We start from the raw sequence: 16,506 nt of genomic DNA on the forward strand, positions 1-16,506 counted from the left end.
AACGCTGGCTGCGCGTGTCATAATAGGCTCTGAGCCTTTATATACCTGCGCACAGCAGCAGCCACCTTCAGTCTGCTGCTGGACAGCCAGCAGCAGCAGCAGCAGGAGAGGTAATTAATCAGCAACCCTCCTGCTAAGGGTAGACAGCTGCTCGTTCCACCCCCCCCCCCGCCTTAATTGGTTCTCCTCCCTTCCAACGGTGTTGAGGCGGGTGGGAACAGCCGGGGGTTGAGGGTACTGTGCTAAAAGAGGTGGAGTTATGCAGATCTAAAACGCGTGGATTGCAGCAGCAGCAAGCCGAAAAGTGCAGGCATGTGAGGGATCTAGAGGTTGACAGCATGTCTTCTTAACGGGAGTCCAGGTGGCCATCTCCACAAATGGACTTTTCAGAATCCTTGGGTGGCACCGTAGTCGGAAACCAATTCTGGTTATCGCTTCTCGGCCTTTTGGCTAAGATCAAGTGTAGTATCTGTTCTTATCAGTTTAATATCTGATACGTCCCCTATCTGGGGACCATATATTAAATGGATTTTTAGAACAGGGAGATGGAAAAAGAGCTTGCTCTGTCCACTCCACGCATTGACCTGGTATTGCAGTATCTCCAGGACCGGTGCACCCCTTCTTTAATGCAGTTTCTAAAATCAGAAAGAATTGAATTCAATGCTTTTTGTTCATTTTGCTTGTTTGTCGGATTTTGGGATGGACTCTTTCTTTGGCTTTGCTTTTCTTCTCCTCATTGGATTTTTCATGTTAAAAGTTGCAGAAGCCAGATGACAAGCTCATTTTGGTTCAACTTCAGCAACTGTGCATTGCATTGCCATGTAATGTAATGTAATGCAATGCTATCTATCTAGCTCTCCCTCTATACTTACTTTTGGATAAACAGACATATTAGGCAAGCATTTTGGAGCTTTCACCTAAATAACTACAGGTGGTGAGATAAGCTGCACAATATAATTGACCTTTCAGTATATTGTTGCACACACACCATCTATTTAGCAAATGCCCTTGTTATCAACAGCAGCCTTTTAAACTCACCTGAGCTAACAGGTATGTGAGCTGGTTACTCTGCTGCGCTTAAAATTTCTTTTTTGGTTTGCTACAATGCCTTTTCTGAAACGTTGTGTCCCTCTGCTGGAACACTGACTTCTTTCATTTAATGCCTGCAGACTATAAAATATAAATCAACCCAAAAAGTTTGGTTGATTAGTCTGTGGCATTCTTTTAAACTGTTGCTTATGGAGGTCTCTGTGAGCTTCTCAGTGACATTCAGCCATCCAGGTATCCTGCCTGCAGTAGACGGAATGTGGCAATGGAACGCTGGCTGCGCGTGTCATAATAGGCTCTGAGCCTTTATATACCTGCGCACAGCAGCAGCCACCTTCAGTCTGCTGCTGGACAGCCAGCAGCAGCAGCAGCAGGAGAGGTAATTAATCAGCAACCCTCCTGCTAAGGGTAGACAGCTGCTCGTTCCACCCCCCCCCCGCCTTAATTGGTTCTCCTCCCTTCCAACGGTGTTGAGGCGGGTGGGAACAGCCGGGGGTTGAGGGTACTGTGCTAAAAGAGGTGGAGTTATGCAGATCTAAAACGCGTGGATTGCAGCAGCAGCAAGCCGAAAAGTGCAGGCATGTGAGGGATCTAGAGGTTGACAGCATGTCTTCTTAACGGGAGTCCAGGTGGCCATCTCCACAAATGGACTTTTCAGAATCCTTGGGTGGCACCGTAGTCGGAAACCAATTCTGGTTATCGCTTCTCGGCCTTTTGGCTAAGATCAAGTGTAGTATCTGTTCTTATCAGTTTAATATCTGATACGTCCCCTATCTGGGGACCATATATTAAATGGATTTTTAGAACAGGGAGATGGAAAAAGAGCTTGCTCTGTCCACTCCACGCATTGACCTGGTATTGCAGTATCTCCAGGACCGGTGCACCCCTTCTTTAATGCAGTTTCTAAAATCAGAAAGAATTGAATTCAATGCTTTTTGTTCATTTTGCTTGTTTGTCGGATTTTGGGATGGACTCTTTGGCTTTGTTTTTCTTCTCCTCATTGGATTTTTCATGTTAAAAGTTGCAGAAGCCAGATGACAAGCTCATTTTGGTTCAACTTCAGCAACTGTGCATTGCATTGCCATGTAATGTAATGTAATGCAATGCTATCTATCTAGCTCTCCCTCTATACTTCCTTTTGGATAAACAGACATATTAGGCAAGCATTTTGGAGCTTTCACCTAAATAACTACAGGTGGTGAGATAAGCTGCACAATATAATTGACCTTTCAGTATATTGTTGTACACACACCATCTATTTAGCAAATGCCCTTGTTATCAACAGCAGCCTTTTAAACTCACCTGAGCTAACAGGTATGTGAGCTGGTTACTCTGCTGCGCTTAAAATTTCTTTTTTGGTTTGCTACAATGCCTTTTCTGAAACGTTGTCTCCCTCTGCTGGAACACTGACTTCTTTCATTTAATGCCTGCAGACTATAAAAGAGAAACCAACCCAAAAAGTTTGGTTGATTAGTCTGTGGCATTCTTTTAAACTGTTGCTTATGGCGGTCTCTGTGAGCTTCTCAGTGACATTCAGCCATCCAGGTATCCCGCCTGCAGTAGACGGAATGTGGCAATGGAACGCTGGCTGCGCGTGTCATAATAGGCTCTGAGCCTTTATATACCTGCGCACAGCAGCAGCCACCTTCAGTCTGCTGCTGGACAGCCAGCAGCAGCAGCAGCAGGAGAGGTAATTAATCAGCAACCCTCCTGCTAAGGGTAGACAGCTGCTCGTTCCACCCCCCCCCCCGCCTTAATTGGTTCTCCTCCCTTCCAACGGTGTTGAGGTGGGTGGGAAGAGCCGGGGGTTGAGGGTACTGTGCTAAAAGAGGTGGAGTTATGCAGATCTAAAACGCGTGGATTGCAGCAGCAGCAAGCCGAAAAGTGCAGGCATGTGAGGGATCTAGAGGTTGACAGCATGTCTTCTTAACGGGAGTCCAGGTGGCCATCTCCACAAATGGACTTTTCAGAATCCTTGGGTGGCACCGTAGTCGGAAACCAATTCTGGTTATCGCTTCTCGGCCTTTTGGCTAAGATCAAGTGTAGTATCTGTTCTTATCAGTTTAATATCTGATACGTCCCCTATCTGGGGACCATATATTAAATGGATTTTTAGAACAGGGAGATGGAAAAAGAGCTTGCTCTGTCCACTCCACGCATTGACCTGGTATTGCAGTATCTCCAGGACCGGTGCACCCCTTCTTTAATGCAGTTTCTAAAATCAGAAAGAATTGAATTCAATGCTTTTTGTTCATTTTGCTTGTTTGTCGGATTTTGGGATGGACTCTTTGGCTTTGCTTTTCTTCTCCTCATTGGATTTTTCATGTTAAAAGTTGCAGAAGCCAGATGACAAGCTCATTTTGGTTCAACTTCAGCAACTGTGCATTGCATTGCCATGTAATGTAATGTAATGCAATGCTATCTATCTAGCTCTCCCTCTATACTTCCTTTTGGATAAACAGACATATTAGGCAAGCATTTTGGAGCTTTCACCTAAATAACTACAGGTGGTGAGATAAGCTGCACAATATAATTGACCTTTCAGTATATTGTTGCACACACACCATCTATTTAGCAAATGCCCTTGTTATCAACAGCAGCCTTTTAAACTCACCTGAGCTAACAGGTATGTGAGCTGGTTACTCTGCTGCGCTTAAAATTTCTTTTTTGGTTTGCTACAATGCCTTTTCTGAAACGTTGTCTCCCTCTGCTGGAACACTGACTTCTTTCATTTAATGCCTGCAGACTATAAAAGAGAAACCAACCCAAAAAGTTTGGTTGATTAGTCTGTGGCATTCTTTTAAACTGTTGCTTATGGCGGTCTCTGTGAGCTTCTCAGTGACATTCAGCCATCCAGGTATCCCGCCTGCAGTAGACGGAATGTGGCAATGGAACGCTGGCTGCGCGTGTCATAATAGGCTCTGAGCCTTTATATACCTGCGCACAGCAGCAGCCACCTTCAGTCTGCTGCTGGACAGCCAGCAGCAGCAGCAGCAGGAGAGGTAATTAATCAGCAACCCTCCTGCTAAGGGTAGACAGCTGCTCGTTCCACCCCCCCCCGCCTTAATTGGTTCTCCTCCCTTCCAACGGTGTTGAGGCGGGTGGGAACAGCCGGGGGTTGAGGGTACTGTGCTAAAAGAGGTGGAGTTATGCAGATCTAAAACGCGTGGATTGCAGCAGCAGCAAGCCGAAAAGTGCAGGCATGTGAGGGATCTAGAGGTTGACAGCATGTCTTCTTAACGGGAGTCCAGGTGGCCATCTCCACAAATGGACTTTTCAGAATCCTTGGGTGGCACCGTAGTCGGAAACCAATTCTGGTTATCGCTTCTCGGCCTTTTGGCTAAGATCAAGTGTAGTATCTGTTCTTATCAGTTTAATATCTGATACGTCCCCTATCTGGGGACCATATATTAAATGGATTTTTAGAACAGGGAGATGGAAAAAGAGCTTGCTCTGTCCACTCCACGCATTGACCTGGTATTGCAGTATCTCCAGGACCGGTGCACCCCTTCTTTAATGCAGTTTCTAAAATCAGAAAGAATTGAATTCAATGCTTTTTGTTCATTTTGCTTGTTTGTCGGATTTTGGGATGGACTCTTTGGCTTTGCTTTTCTTCTCCTCATTGGATTTTTCATGTTAAAAGTTGCAGAAGCCAGATGACAAGCTCATTTTGGTTCAACTTCAGCAACTGTGCATTGCATTGCCATGTAATGTAATGTAATGCAATGCTATCTATCTAGCTCTCCCTCTATACTTCCTTTTGGATAAACAGACATATTAGGCAAGCATTTTGGAGCTTTCACCTAAATAACTACAGGTGGTGAGATAAGCTGCACAATATAATTGACCTTTCAGTATATTGTTGCACACACACCATCTATTTAGCAAATGCCCTTGTTATCAACAGCAGCCTTTTAAACTCACCTGAGCTAACAGGTATGTGCGCTGGTTACTCCGCTGCGCTTAAAATTTCTTTTTTGGTTTGCTACAATGCCTTTTCTGAAACGTTGTCTCCCTCTGCTGGAACACTGACTTCTTTCATTTAATGCCTGCAGACTATAAAAGAGAAACCAACCCAAAAAGTTTGGTTGATTAGTCTGTGGCATTCTTTTAAACTGTTGCTTATGGCGGTCTCTGTGAGCTTCTCAGTGACATTCAGCCATCCAGGTATCCCGCCTGCAGTAGATGGAATGTGGCAATGGAACGCTGGCTGCGCGTGTCATAATAGGCTCTGAGCCTTTATATACCTGCACACAGCAGCAGCCACCTTCAGTCTGCTGCTGGACAGCCAGCAGCAGCAGCAGCAGGAGAGGTAATTAATCAGCAACCCTCCTGCTAAGGGTAGACAGCTGCTCGTTCCACCCCCCCCCCCGCCTTAATTGGTTCTCCTCCCTTCCAACGGTGTTGAGGCGGGTGGGAACAGCCGGGGGTTGAGGGTACTGTGCTAAAAGAGGTGGAGTTATGCAGATCTAAAACGCGTGGATTGCAGCAGCAGCAAGCCGAAAAGTGCAGGCATGTGAGGGATCTAGAGGTTGACAGCATGTCTTCTTAACGGGAGTCCAGGTGGCCATCTCCACAAATGGACTTTTCAGAATCCTTGGGTGGCACCGTAGTTGGAAACCAATTCTGGTTATCGCTTCTCGGCCTTTTGGCTAAGATCAAGTGTAGTATCTGTTCTTATCAGTTTAATATCTGATACGTCCCCTATCTGGGGACCATATATTAAATGGATTTTTAGAACAGGGAGATGGAAAAAGAGCTTGCTCTGTCCACTCCACGCATTGACCTGGTATTGCAGTATCTCCAGGACCGGTGCACCCCTTCTTTAATGCAGTTTCTAAAATCAGAAAGAATTGAATTCAATGCTTTTTGTTCATTTTGCTTGTTTGTCGGATTTTGGGATGGACTCTTTGGCTTTGCTTTTCTTCTCCTCATTGGATTTTTCATGTTAAAAGTTGCAGAAGCCAGATGTCAAGCTCATTTTGGTTCAACTTCAGCAACTGTGCATTGCATTGCCATGTAATGTAATGTAATGCAATGCTATCTATCTAGCTCTCCCTCTATACTTCCTTTTGGATAAACAGACATATTAGGCAAGCATTTTGGAGCTTTCACCTAAATAACTACAGGTGGTGAGATAAGCTGCACAATATAATTGACCTTTCAGTATATTGTTGCACACACACCATCTATTTAGCAAATGCCCTTGTTATCAACAGCAGCCTTTTAAACTCACCTGAGCTAACAGGTATGTGAGCTGGTTACTCTGCTGCGCTTAAAATTTCTTTTTTGGTTTGCTACAATGCCTTTTCTGAAACGTTGTCTCCCTCTGCTGGAACACTGACTTCTTTCATTTAATGCCTGCAGACTATAAAAGAGAAACCAACCCAAAAAGTTTGGTTGATTAGTCTGTGGCATTCTTTTAAACTGTTGCTTATGGCGGTCTCTGTGAGCTTCTCAGTGACATTCAGCCATCCAGGTATCCCGCCTGCAGTAGACGGAATGTGGCAATGGAACGCTGGCTGCGCGTGTCATAATAGGCTCTGAGCCTTTATATACCTGCGCACAGCAGCAGCCACCTTCAGTCTGCTGCTGGACAGCCAGCAGCAGCAGCAGCAGGAGAGGTAATTAATCAGCAACCCTCCTGCTAAGGGTAGACAGCTGCTCGTTCCACACCCCCCCCGCCTTAATTGGTTCTCCTCCCTTCCAACGGTGTTGAGGCGGGTGGGAACAGCCGGGGGTTGAGGGTACTGTGCTAAAAGAGGTGGAGTTATGCAGATCTAAAACGCGTGGATTGCAGCAGCAGCAAGCCGAAAAGTGCAGGCATGTGAGGGATCTAGAGGTTGACAGCATGTCTTCTTAACGGGAGTCCAGGTGGCCATCTCCACAAATGGACTTTTCAGAATCCTTGGGTGGCACCGTAGTCGGAAACCAATTCTGGTTATCGCTTCTCGGCCTTTTGGCTAAGATCAAGTGTAGTATCTGTTCTTATCAGTTTAATATCTGATACGTCCCCTATCTGGGGACCATATATTAAATGGATTTTTAGAACAGGGAGATGGAAAAAGAGCTTGCTCTGTCCACTCCACGCATTGACCTGGTATTGCAGTATCTCCAGGACCGGTGCACCCCTTCTTTAATGCAGTTTCTAAAATCAGAAAGAATTGAATTCAATGCTTTTTGTTCATTTTGCTTGTTTGTCGGATTTTGGGATGGACTCTTTGGCTTTGCTTTTCTTCTCCTCATTGGATTTTTCATGTTAAAAGTTGCAGAAGCCAGATGACAAGCTCATTTTGGTTCAACTTCAGCAACTGTGCATTGCATTGCCATGTAATGTAATGTAATGCAATGCTATCTATCTAGCTCTCCCTCTATACTTCCTTTTGGATAAACAGACATATTAGGCAAGCATTTTGGAGCTTTCACCTAAATAACTACAGGTGGTGAGATAAGCTGCACAATATAATTGACCTTTCAGTATATTGTTGCACACACACCATCTATTTAGCAAATGCCCTTGTTATCAACAGCAGCCTTTTAAACTCACCTGAGCTAACAGGTATGTGAGCTGGTTACTCTGCTGCGCTTAAAATTTCTTTTTTGGTTTGCTACAATGCCTTTTCTGAAACGTTGTCTCCCTCTGCTGGAACACTGACTTCTTCCATTTAATGCCTGCAGACTATAAAAGAGAAACCAACCCAAAAAGTTTGGTTGATTAGTCTGTGGCATTCTTTTAAACTGTTGCTTATGGCGGTCTCTGTGAGCTTCTCAGTGACATTCAGCCATCCAGGTATCCCGCCTGCAGTAGACGGAATGTGGCAATGGAACGCTGGCTGCGCGTGTCATAATAAGCTCTGAGCCTTTATATACCTGCGCACAGCAGCAGCCACCTTCAGTCTGCTGCTGGACAGCCAGCAGCAGCAGCAGGAGAGGTAATTAATCAGCAACCCTCCTGCTAAGGGTAGACAGCTGCTCGTTCCACCCCCCCCCGCCTTAATTGGTTCTCCTCCCTTCCAACGGTGTTGAGGCGGGTGGGAACAGCCGGGGGTTGAGGGTACTGTGCTAAAAGAGGTGGAGTTATGCAGATCTAAAACGCGTGGATTGCAGCAGCAGCAAGCCGAAAGGTGCAGGCATGTGAGGGATCTAGAGGTTGACAGCATGTCTTCTTAACGGGAGTCCAGGTGGCCATCTCCACAAATGGACTTTTCAGAATCCTTGGGTGGCACCGTAGTCGGAAACCAATTCTGGTTATCGCTTCCCGGCCTTTTGGCTAAGATCAAGTGTAGTATCTGTTCTTATCAGTTTAATATCTGATACGTCCCCTATCTGGGGACCATATATTAAATGGATTTTTAGAACAGGGAGATGGAAAAAGAGCTTGCTCTGTCCACTCCACGCATTGACCTGGTATTGCAGTATCTCCAGGACCGGTGCACCCCTTCTTTAATGCAGTTTCTAAAATCAGAAAGAATTGAATTCAATGCTTTTTGTTCATTTTGCTTGTTTGTCGGATTTTGGGATGGACTCTTTGGCTTTGCTTTTCTTCTCCTCATTGGATTTTTCATGTTAAAAGTTGCAGAAGCCAGATGACAAGCTCATTTTGGTTCAACTTCAGCAACTGTGCATTGCATTGCCATGTAATGTAATGTAATGCAATGCTATCTATCTAGCTCTCCCTCTATACTTCCTTTTGGATAAACAGACATATTAGGCAAGCATTTTGGAGCTTTCACCTAAATAACTACAGGTGGTGAGATAAGCTGCACAATATAATTGACCTTTCAGTATATTGTTGCACACACACCATCTATTTAGCAAATGCCCTTGTTATCAACAGCAGCCTTTTAAACTCACCTGAGCTAACAGGTATGTGAGCTGGTTACTCTGCTGCGCTTAAAATTTCTTTTTTGGTTTGCTACAATGCCTTTTCTGAAACGTTGTCTCCCTCTGCTGGAACACTGACTTCTTTCATTTAATGCCTGCAGACTATAAAAGAGAAACCAACCCAAAAAGTTTGGTTGATTAGTCTGTGGCATTCTTTTAAACTGTTGCTTATGGCGGTCTCTGTGAGCTTCTCAGTGACATTCAGCCATCCAGGTATCCCGCCTGCAGTAGACGGAATGTGGCAATGGAACGCTGGCTGCGCGTGTCATAATAGGCTCTGAGCCTTTATATACCTGCGCACAGCAGCAGCCACCTTCAGTCTGCTGCTGGACAGCCAGCAGCAGCAGCAGCAGGAGAGGTAATTAATCAGCAACCCTCCTGCTAAGGGTAGACAGCTGCTCGTTCCACCCCCCCCCCCCGCCTTAATTGGTTCTCCTCCCTTCCAACGGTGTTGAGGCGGGTGGGAACAGCCGGGGGTTGAGGGTACTGTGCTAAAAGAGGTGGAGTTATGCAGATCTAAAACGCGTGGATTGCAGCAGCAGCAAGCCGAAAAGTGCAGGCATGTGAGGGATCTAGAGGTTGACAGCATGTCTTCTTAACGGGAGTCCAGGTGGCCATCTCCACAAATGGACTTTTCAGAATCCTTGGGTGGCACCATAGTCGGAAACCAATTCTGGTTATCGCTTCTCGGCCTTTTGGCTAAGATCAAGTGTAGTATCTGTTCTTATCAGTTTAATATCTGATATGTCCCCTATCTGGGGACCATATATTAAATGGATTTTTAGAACAGGGAGATGGAAAAAGAGCTTGCTCTGTCCACTCCACGCATTGACCTGGTATTGCAGTATCTCCAGGACCGGTGCACCCCTTCTTTAATGCAGTTTCTAAAATCAGAAAGAATTGAATTCAATGCTTTTTGTTCATTTTGCTTGTTTGTCGGATTTTGGGATGGACTCTTTGGCTTTGCTTTTCTTCTCCTCATTGGATTTTTCATGTTAAAAGTTGCAGAAGCCAGATGACAAGCTCATTTTGGTTCAACTTCAGCAACTGTGCATTGCATTACCATGTAATGTAATGTAATGCAATGCTATCTATCTAGCTCTCCCTCTATACTTCCTTTTGGATAAACAGACATATTAGGCAAGCATTTTGGAGCTTTCACCTAAATAACTACAGGTGGTGAGATAAGCTGCACAATATAATTGACCTTTCAGTATATTGTTGCACACACACCATCTATTTAGCAAATGCCCTTGTTATCAACAGCAGCCTTTTAAACTCACCTGAGCTAACAGGTATGTGAGCTGGTTACTCTGCTGCGCTTAAAATTTCTTTTTTGGTTTGCTACAATGCCTTTTCTGAAACGTTGTCTCCCTCTGCTGGAACACTGACTTCTTTCATTTAATGCCTGCAGACTATAAAAGAGAAACCAACCCAAAAAGTTTGGTTGATTAGTCTGTGGCATTCTTTTAAACTGTTGCTTATGGCGGTCTCTGTGAGCTTCTCAGTGACATTCAGCCATCCAGGTATCCCGCCTGCAGTAGACGGAATGTGGCAATGGAACGCTGGCTGCGCGTGTCATAATAGGCTCTGAGCCTTTATATACCTGCGCACAGCAGCAGCCACCTTCAGTCTGCTGCTGGACAGCCAGCAGCAGCAGCAGCAGGAGAGGTAATTAATCAGCAACCCTCCTGCTAAGGGTAGACAGCTGCTCGTTCCACCCCCCCCCCCGCCTTAATTGGTTCTCCTCCCTTCCAACGGTGTTGAGGCGGGTGGGAACAGCCGGGGGTTGAGGGTACTGTGCTAAAAGAGGTGGAGTTATGCAGATCTAAAACGCGTGGATTGCAGCAGCAGCAAGCCGAAAAGTGCAGGCATGTGAGGGATCTAGAGGTTGACAGCATGTCTTCTTAACGGGAGTCCAGGTGGCCATCTCCACAAATGGACTTTTCAGAATCCTTGGGTGGCACCGTAGTCGGAAACCAATTCTGGTTATCGCTTCTCGGCCTTTTGGCTAAGATCAAGTGTAGTATCTGTTCTTATCAGTTTAATATCTGATACGTCCCCTATCTGGGGACCATATATTAAATGGATTTTTAGAACAGGGAGATGGAAAAAGAGCTTGCTCTGTCCACTCCACGCATTGACCTGGTATTGCAGTATCTCCAGGACCGGTGCACCCCTTCTTTAATGCAGTTTCTAAAATCAGAAAGAATTGAATTCAATGCTTTTTGTTCATTTTGCTTGTTTGTCGGATTTTGGGATGGACTCTTTGGCTTTGCTTTTCTTCTCCTCATTGGATTTTTCATGTTAAAAGTTGCAGAAGCCAGATGACAAGCTCATTTTGGTTCAACTTCAGCAACTGTGCATTGCATTGCCATGTAATGTAATGTAATGCAATGCTATCTATCTAGCTCTATATCTATACTTCCTTTTGGATAAACAGACATATTAGGCAAGCATTTTGGAGCTTTCACCTAAATTACTACAGGTGGTGAGATAAGCTGCACAATATAATTGACCTTTCAGTATATTGTTGCACACACACCATCTATTTAGCAAATGCCCTTGTTATCAACAGCAGCCTTTTAAACTCACCTGAGCTAACAGGTATGTGAGCTGGTTACTCTGCTGCGCTTAAAATTTCTTTTTTGGTTTGCTACAATGCCTTTTCTGAAACGTTGTCTCCCTCTGCTGGAACACTGACTTCTTTCATTTAATGCCTGCAGACTATAAAAGAGAAACCAACCCAAAAAGTTTGGTTGATTAGTCTGTGGCATTCTTTTAAACTGTTGCTTATGGCGGTCTCTGTGAGCTTCTCAGTGACATTCAGCCATCCAGGTATCCCGCCTGCAGTAGACGGAATGTGGCAATGGAACGCTGGCTGCGCGTGTCATAATAGGCTCTGAGCCTTTATATACCTGCGCACAGCAGCAGCCACCTTCAGTCTGCTGCTGGACAGCCAGCAGCAGCAGCAGCAGGAGAGGTAATTAATCAGCAACCCTCCTGCTAAGGGTAGACAGCTGCTCGTTCCACCCCCCCCCCGCCTTAATTGGTTCTCCTCCCTTTCAACGGTGTTGAGGCGGGTGGGAACAGCCGGGGGTTGAGGGTACTGTGCTAAAAGAGGTGGAGTTATGCAGATCTAAAACGCGTGGATTGCAGCAGCAGCAAGCCGAAAAGTGCAGGCATGTGAGGGATCTAGAGGTTGACAGCATGTCTTCTTAACGGGAGTCCAGGTGGCCATCTCCACAAATGGACTTTTCAGAATCCTTGGGTGGCACCGTAGTCGGAAACCAATTCTGGTTATCGCTTCTCGGCCTTTTGGCTAAGATCAAGTGTAGTATCTGTTCTTATCAGTTTAATATCTGATACGTCCCCTATCTGGGGACCATATATTAAATGGATTTTTAGAACAGGGAGATGGAAAAAGAGCTTGCTCTGTCCACTCCACGCATTGACCTGGTATTGCAGTATCTCCAGGACCGGTGCACCCCTTCTTTAATGCAGTTTCTAAAATCAGAAAGAATTGAATTCAATGCTTTTTGTTCATTTTGCTTGTTTGTCGGATTTTGGGATGGACTCTTTGGCTTTGCTTTTCTTCTCCTCATTGGATTTTTCATGTTAAAAGTTGCAGAAGCCAGATGACAAGCTCATTTTGGTTCAACTTCAGCAACTGTGCATTGCATTGCCATGTAATGTAATGTAATGCAATGCTATCTATCTAGCTCTCCCTCTATACTTCCTTTTGGATAAACAGACATATTAGGCAAGCATTTTGGAGCTTTCACCTAAATAACTACAGGTGGTGAGATAAGCTGCACAATATAATTGACCTTTCAGTATATTGTTGCACACACACCATCTATTTAGCAAATGCCCTTGTTATCAACAGCAGCCTTTTAAACTCACCTGAGCTAACAGGTATGTGAGCTGGTTACTCTGCTGCGCTTAAAATTTCTTTTTTGGTTTGCTACAATGCCTTTTCTGAAACGTTGTCTCCCTCTGCTGGAACACTGACTTCTTTCATTTAATGCCTGCAGACTATAAAAGAGAAACCAACCCAAAAAGTTTGGTTGATTAGTCTGTGGCATTCTTTTAAAATGTTGCTTATGGCGGTCTCTGTGAGCTTCTCAGTGACATTCAGCCATCCAGGTATCCCGCCTGCAGTAGACGGAATGTGGCAATGGAACGCTGGCTGCGCGTGTCATAATAGGCTCTGAGCCTTTATATACCTGCGCACAGCAGCAGCCACCTTCAGTCTGCTGCTGGACAGCCAGCAGCAGCAGCAGCAGGAGAGGTAATTAATCAGCAACCCTCTTGCTAAGGGTAGACAGCTGCTCGTTCCCCCCCCCACCCCGCCTTAATTGGTTCTCCTCCCTTTCAACGGTGTTGAGGCGGGTGGGAACAGCCGGGGGTTGAGGGTACTGTGCTAAAAGAGGTGGAGTTATGCAGATCTAAAACGCGTGGATTGCAGCAGCAGCAAGCCGAAAAGTGCAGGCATGTGAGGGATCTAGAGGTTGACAGCATGTCTTCTTAACGGGAGTCCAGGTGGCCATCTCCACAAATGGACTTTTCAGAATCCTTGGGTGGCACCGTAGTCGGAAACCAATTCTGGTTATCGCTTCTCGGCCTTTTGGCTAAGATCAAGTGTAGTATCTGTTCTTATCAGTTTAATATCTGATACGTCCCCTATCTGGGGACCATATATTAAATGGATTTTTAGAACAGGGAGATGGAAAAAGAGCTTGCTCTGTCCACTCCACGCATTGACCTGGTATTGCAGTATCTCCAGGACCGGTGCACCCCTTCTTTAATGCAGTTTCTAAAATCAGAAAGAATTGAATTCAATGCTTTTTGTTCATTTTGCTTGTTTGTCGGATTTTGGGATGGACTCTTTGGCTTTGCTTTTCTTCTCCTCATTGGATTTTTCATGTTAAAAGTTGCAGAAGCCAGATGACAAGCTCATTTTGGTTCAACTTCAGCAACTGTGCATTGCATTGCCATGTAATGTAATGTAATGCAATGCTATCTATCTAGCTCTATATCTATACTTCCTTTTGGATAAACAGACATATTAGGCAAGCATTTTGGAGCTTTCACCTAAATTACTACAGGTGGTGAGATAAGCTGCACAATATAATTGACCTTTCAGTATATTGTTGCACACACACCATCTATTTAGCAAATGCCCTTGTTATCAACAGCAGCCTTTTAAACTCACCTGAGCTAACAGGTATGTGAGCTGGTTACTCTGCTGCGCTTAAAATTTCTTTTTTGGTTTGCTACAATGCCTTTTCTGAAACGTTGTCTCCCTCTGCTGGAACACTGACTTCTTTCATTTAATGCCTGCAGACTATAAAAGAGAAACCAACCCAAAAAGTTTGGTTGATTAGTCTGTGGCATTCTTTTAAACTGTTGCTTATGGCGGTCTCTGTGAGCTTCTCAGTGACATTCAGCCATCCAGGTATCCCGCCTGCAGTAGACGGAATGTGGCAATGGAACGCTGGCTGCGCGTGTCATAATAGGCTCTGAGCCTTTATATACCTGCGCACAGCAGCAGCCACCTTCAGTCTGCTGCTGGACAGCCAGCAGCAGCAGCAGCAGGAGAGGTAATTAATCAGCAACCCTCCTGCTAAGGGTAGACAGCTGCTCGTTCCACCCCCCCCCCGCCTTAATTGGTTCTCCTCCCTTTCAACGGTGTTGAGGCGGGTGGGAACAGCCGGGGGTTGAGGGTACTGTGCTAAAAGAGGTGGAGTTATGCAGATCTAAAACGCGTGGATTGCAGCAGCAGCAAGCCGAAAAGTGCAGGCATGTGAGGGATCTAGAGGTTGACAGCATGTCTTCTTAACGGGAGTCCAGGTGGCCATCTCCACAAATGGACTTTTCAGAATCCTTGGGTGGCACCGTAGTCGGAAACCAATTCTGGTTATCGCTTCTCGGCCTTTTGGCTAAGATCAAGTGTAGTATCTGTTCTTATCAGTTTAATATCTGATACGTCCCCTATCTGGGGACCATATATTAAATGGATTTTTAGAACAGGGAGATGGAAAAAGAGCTTGCTCTGTCCACTCCACGCATTGACCTGGTATTGCAGTATCTCCAGGACCGGTGCACCCCTTCTTTAATGCAGTTTCTAAAATCAGAAAGAATTGAATTCAATGCTTTTTGTTCATTTTGCTTGTTTGTCGGATTTTGGGATGGACTCTTTGGCTTTGCTTTTCTTCTCCTCATTGGATTTTTCATGTTAAAAGTTGCAGAAGCCAGATGACAAGCTCATTTTGGTTCAACTTCAGCAACTGTGCATTGCATTGCCATGTAATGTAATGTAATGCAATGCTATCTATCTAGCTCTCCCTCTATACTTCCTTTTGGATAAACAGACATATTAGGCAAGCATTTTGGAGCTTTCACCTAAATAACTACAGGTGGTGAGATAAGCTGCACAATATAATTGACCTTTCAGTATATTGTTGCACACACACCATCTATTTAGCAAATGCCCTTGTTATCAACAGCAGCCTTTTAAACTCACCTGAGCTAACAGGTATGTGAGCTGGTTACTCTGCTGCGCTTAAAATTTCTTTTTTGGTTTGCTACAATGCCTTTTCTGAAACGTTGTCTCCCTCTGCTGGAACACTGACTTCTTTCATTTAATGCCTGCAGACTATAAAAGAGAAACCAACCCAAAAAGTTTGGTTGATTAGTCTGTGGCATTCTTTTAAACTGTTGCTTATGGCGGTCTCTGTGAGCTTCTCAGTGACATTCAGCCATCCAGGTATCCCGCCTGCAGTAGACGGAATGTGGCAATGGAACGCTGGCTGCGCGTGTCATAATAGGCTCTGAGCCTTTATATACCTGCGCACAGCAGCAGCCACCTTCAGTCTGCTGCTGGACAGCCAGCAGCAGCAGCAGCAGGAGAGGTAATTAATCAGCAACCCTCCTGCTAAGGGTAGACAGCTGCTCGTTCCACCCCCCCCCCGCCTTAATTGGTTCTCCTCCCTTCCAACGGTGTTGAGGCGGGTGGGAACAGCCGGGGGTTGAGGGTACTGTGCTAAAAGAGGTGGAGTTATGCAGATCTAAAACGCGTGGATTGCAGCAGCAGCAAGCCGAAAAGTGCAGGCATGTGAGGGATCTAGAGGTTGACAGCATGTCTTCTTAACGGGAGTCCAGGTGGCCATCTCCACAAATGGACTTTTCAGAATCCTTGGGTGGCACCGTAGTCGGAAACCAATTCTGGTTATCGCTTCTCGGCCTTTTGGCTACGACCAAGTGTTGTTGCTGGAAGACTCCAAAGCCTATCGCATCCTCGGCCTTGAGGCATCGGCAGTTCTACTGTCTTAAGCCTCCTGCTGCTATAGGGGGTGTGCGTGCTGAAGAGAACCAAGAAGGCGATCGACTTACCTGGATATGGCGATGGCGACATCGTCTACTCTCCGTTCTGCTGGAGCTGGCGACTTGAAGATCAAGAACTCTTTCAAGATTGAAGTTGAAGAGCGAGCCCGTGACAAGTTCTCCCTGTCTTTCTTCGTGAGGAAGGTCCTGCTTGAGATCCTGCAGGTGAAAAGGGAGAACATTCTG

General features: G+C 45.4%; 12 non-coding genes across 12 annotated transcripts; all 12 read left to right on the forward strand.

Moving 5' to 3' along the window:
• Positions 1-430: 430 nt before the first annotated feature.
• On the forward strand, positions 431-621 carry LOC141195404 (U2 spliceosomal RNA). The gene has a single exon (XR_012267996.1). It is a non-coding gene; the product is annotated as a U2 spliceosomal RNA (small nuclear RNA).
• A 1,124-nt stretch (positions 622-1,745) lies between these two features.
• Positions 1,746-1,936, forward strand: LOC141195415 (U2 spliceosomal RNA). Its single transcript, XR_012268007.1, has one exon. It is a non-coding gene; the product is annotated as a U2 spliceosomal RNA (small nuclear RNA).
• Positions 1,937-3,057: 1,121 nt separating this feature from the next.
• On the forward strand, positions 3,058-3,248 carry LOC141195426 (U2 spliceosomal RNA). The gene has a single exon (XR_012268018.1). It is a non-coding gene; the product is annotated as a U2 spliceosomal RNA (small nuclear RNA).
• A 1,119-nt stretch (positions 3,249-4,367) lies between these two features.
• On the forward strand, positions 4,368-4,558 carry LOC141195438 (U2 spliceosomal RNA). Its single transcript, XR_012268029.1, has one exon. It is a non-coding gene; the product is annotated as a U2 spliceosomal RNA (small nuclear RNA).
• A 1,121-nt stretch (positions 4,559-5,679) lies between these two features.
• Positions 5,680-5,870, forward strand: LOC141195450 (U2 spliceosomal RNA). Its single transcript, XR_012268040.1, has one exon. It is a non-coding gene; the product is annotated as a U2 spliceosomal RNA (small nuclear RNA).
• Positions 5,871-6,990: 1,120 nt separating this feature from the next.
• Positions 6,991-7,181, forward strand: LOC141195461 (U2 spliceosomal RNA). The gene has a single exon (XR_012268051.1). It is a non-coding gene; the product is annotated as a U2 spliceosomal RNA (small nuclear RNA).
• A 1,116-nt stretch (positions 7,182-8,297) lies between these two features.
• Positions 8,298-8,488, forward strand: LOC141196045 (U2 spliceosomal RNA). Its single transcript, XR_012268613.1, has one exon. It is a non-coding gene; the product is annotated as a U2 spliceosomal RNA (small nuclear RNA).
• A 1,122-nt stretch (positions 8,489-9,610) lies between these two features.
• LOC141196643 (U2 spliceosomal RNA) lies at positions 9,611-9,801 on the forward strand. The gene has a single exon (XR_012269043.1). It is a non-coding gene; the product is annotated as a U2 spliceosomal RNA (small nuclear RNA).
• A 1,121-nt stretch (positions 9,802-10,922) lies between these two features.
• Positions 10,923-11,113, forward strand: LOC141195474 (U2 spliceosomal RNA). The gene has a single exon (XR_012268063.1). It is a non-coding gene; the product is annotated as a U2 spliceosomal RNA (small nuclear RNA).
• A 1,120-nt stretch (positions 11,114-12,233) lies between these two features.
• On the forward strand, positions 12,234-12,424 carry LOC141195485 (U2 spliceosomal RNA). The gene has a single exon (XR_012268074.1). It is a non-coding gene; the product is annotated as a U2 spliceosomal RNA (small nuclear RNA).
• A 1,121-nt stretch (positions 12,425-13,545) lies between these two features.
• On the forward strand, positions 13,546-13,736 carry LOC141195497 (U2 spliceosomal RNA). The gene has a single exon (XR_012268085.1). It is a non-coding gene; the product is annotated as a U2 spliceosomal RNA (small nuclear RNA).
• A 1,120-nt stretch (positions 13,737-14,856) lies between these two features.
• On the forward strand, positions 14,857-15,047 carry LOC141195509 (U2 spliceosomal RNA). Its single transcript, XR_012268097.1, has one exon. It is a non-coding gene; the product is annotated as a U2 spliceosomal RNA (small nuclear RNA).
• The last annotated feature ends 1,459 nt before the right edge of the window (positions 15,048-16,506 follow it).

Source organism: Phyllobates terribilis, unplaced genomic scaffold (genome assembly GCF_046119375.1).
Source record: "Phyllobates terribilis strain yellow unplaced genomic scaffold, ASM4611937v1 Scaffold_74__1_contigs__length_7073193, whole genome shotgun sequence".
Taxonomy (NCBI): Eukaryota; Metazoa; Chordata; class Amphibia; order Anura; family Dendrobatidae; genus Phyllobates; species Phyllobates terribilis.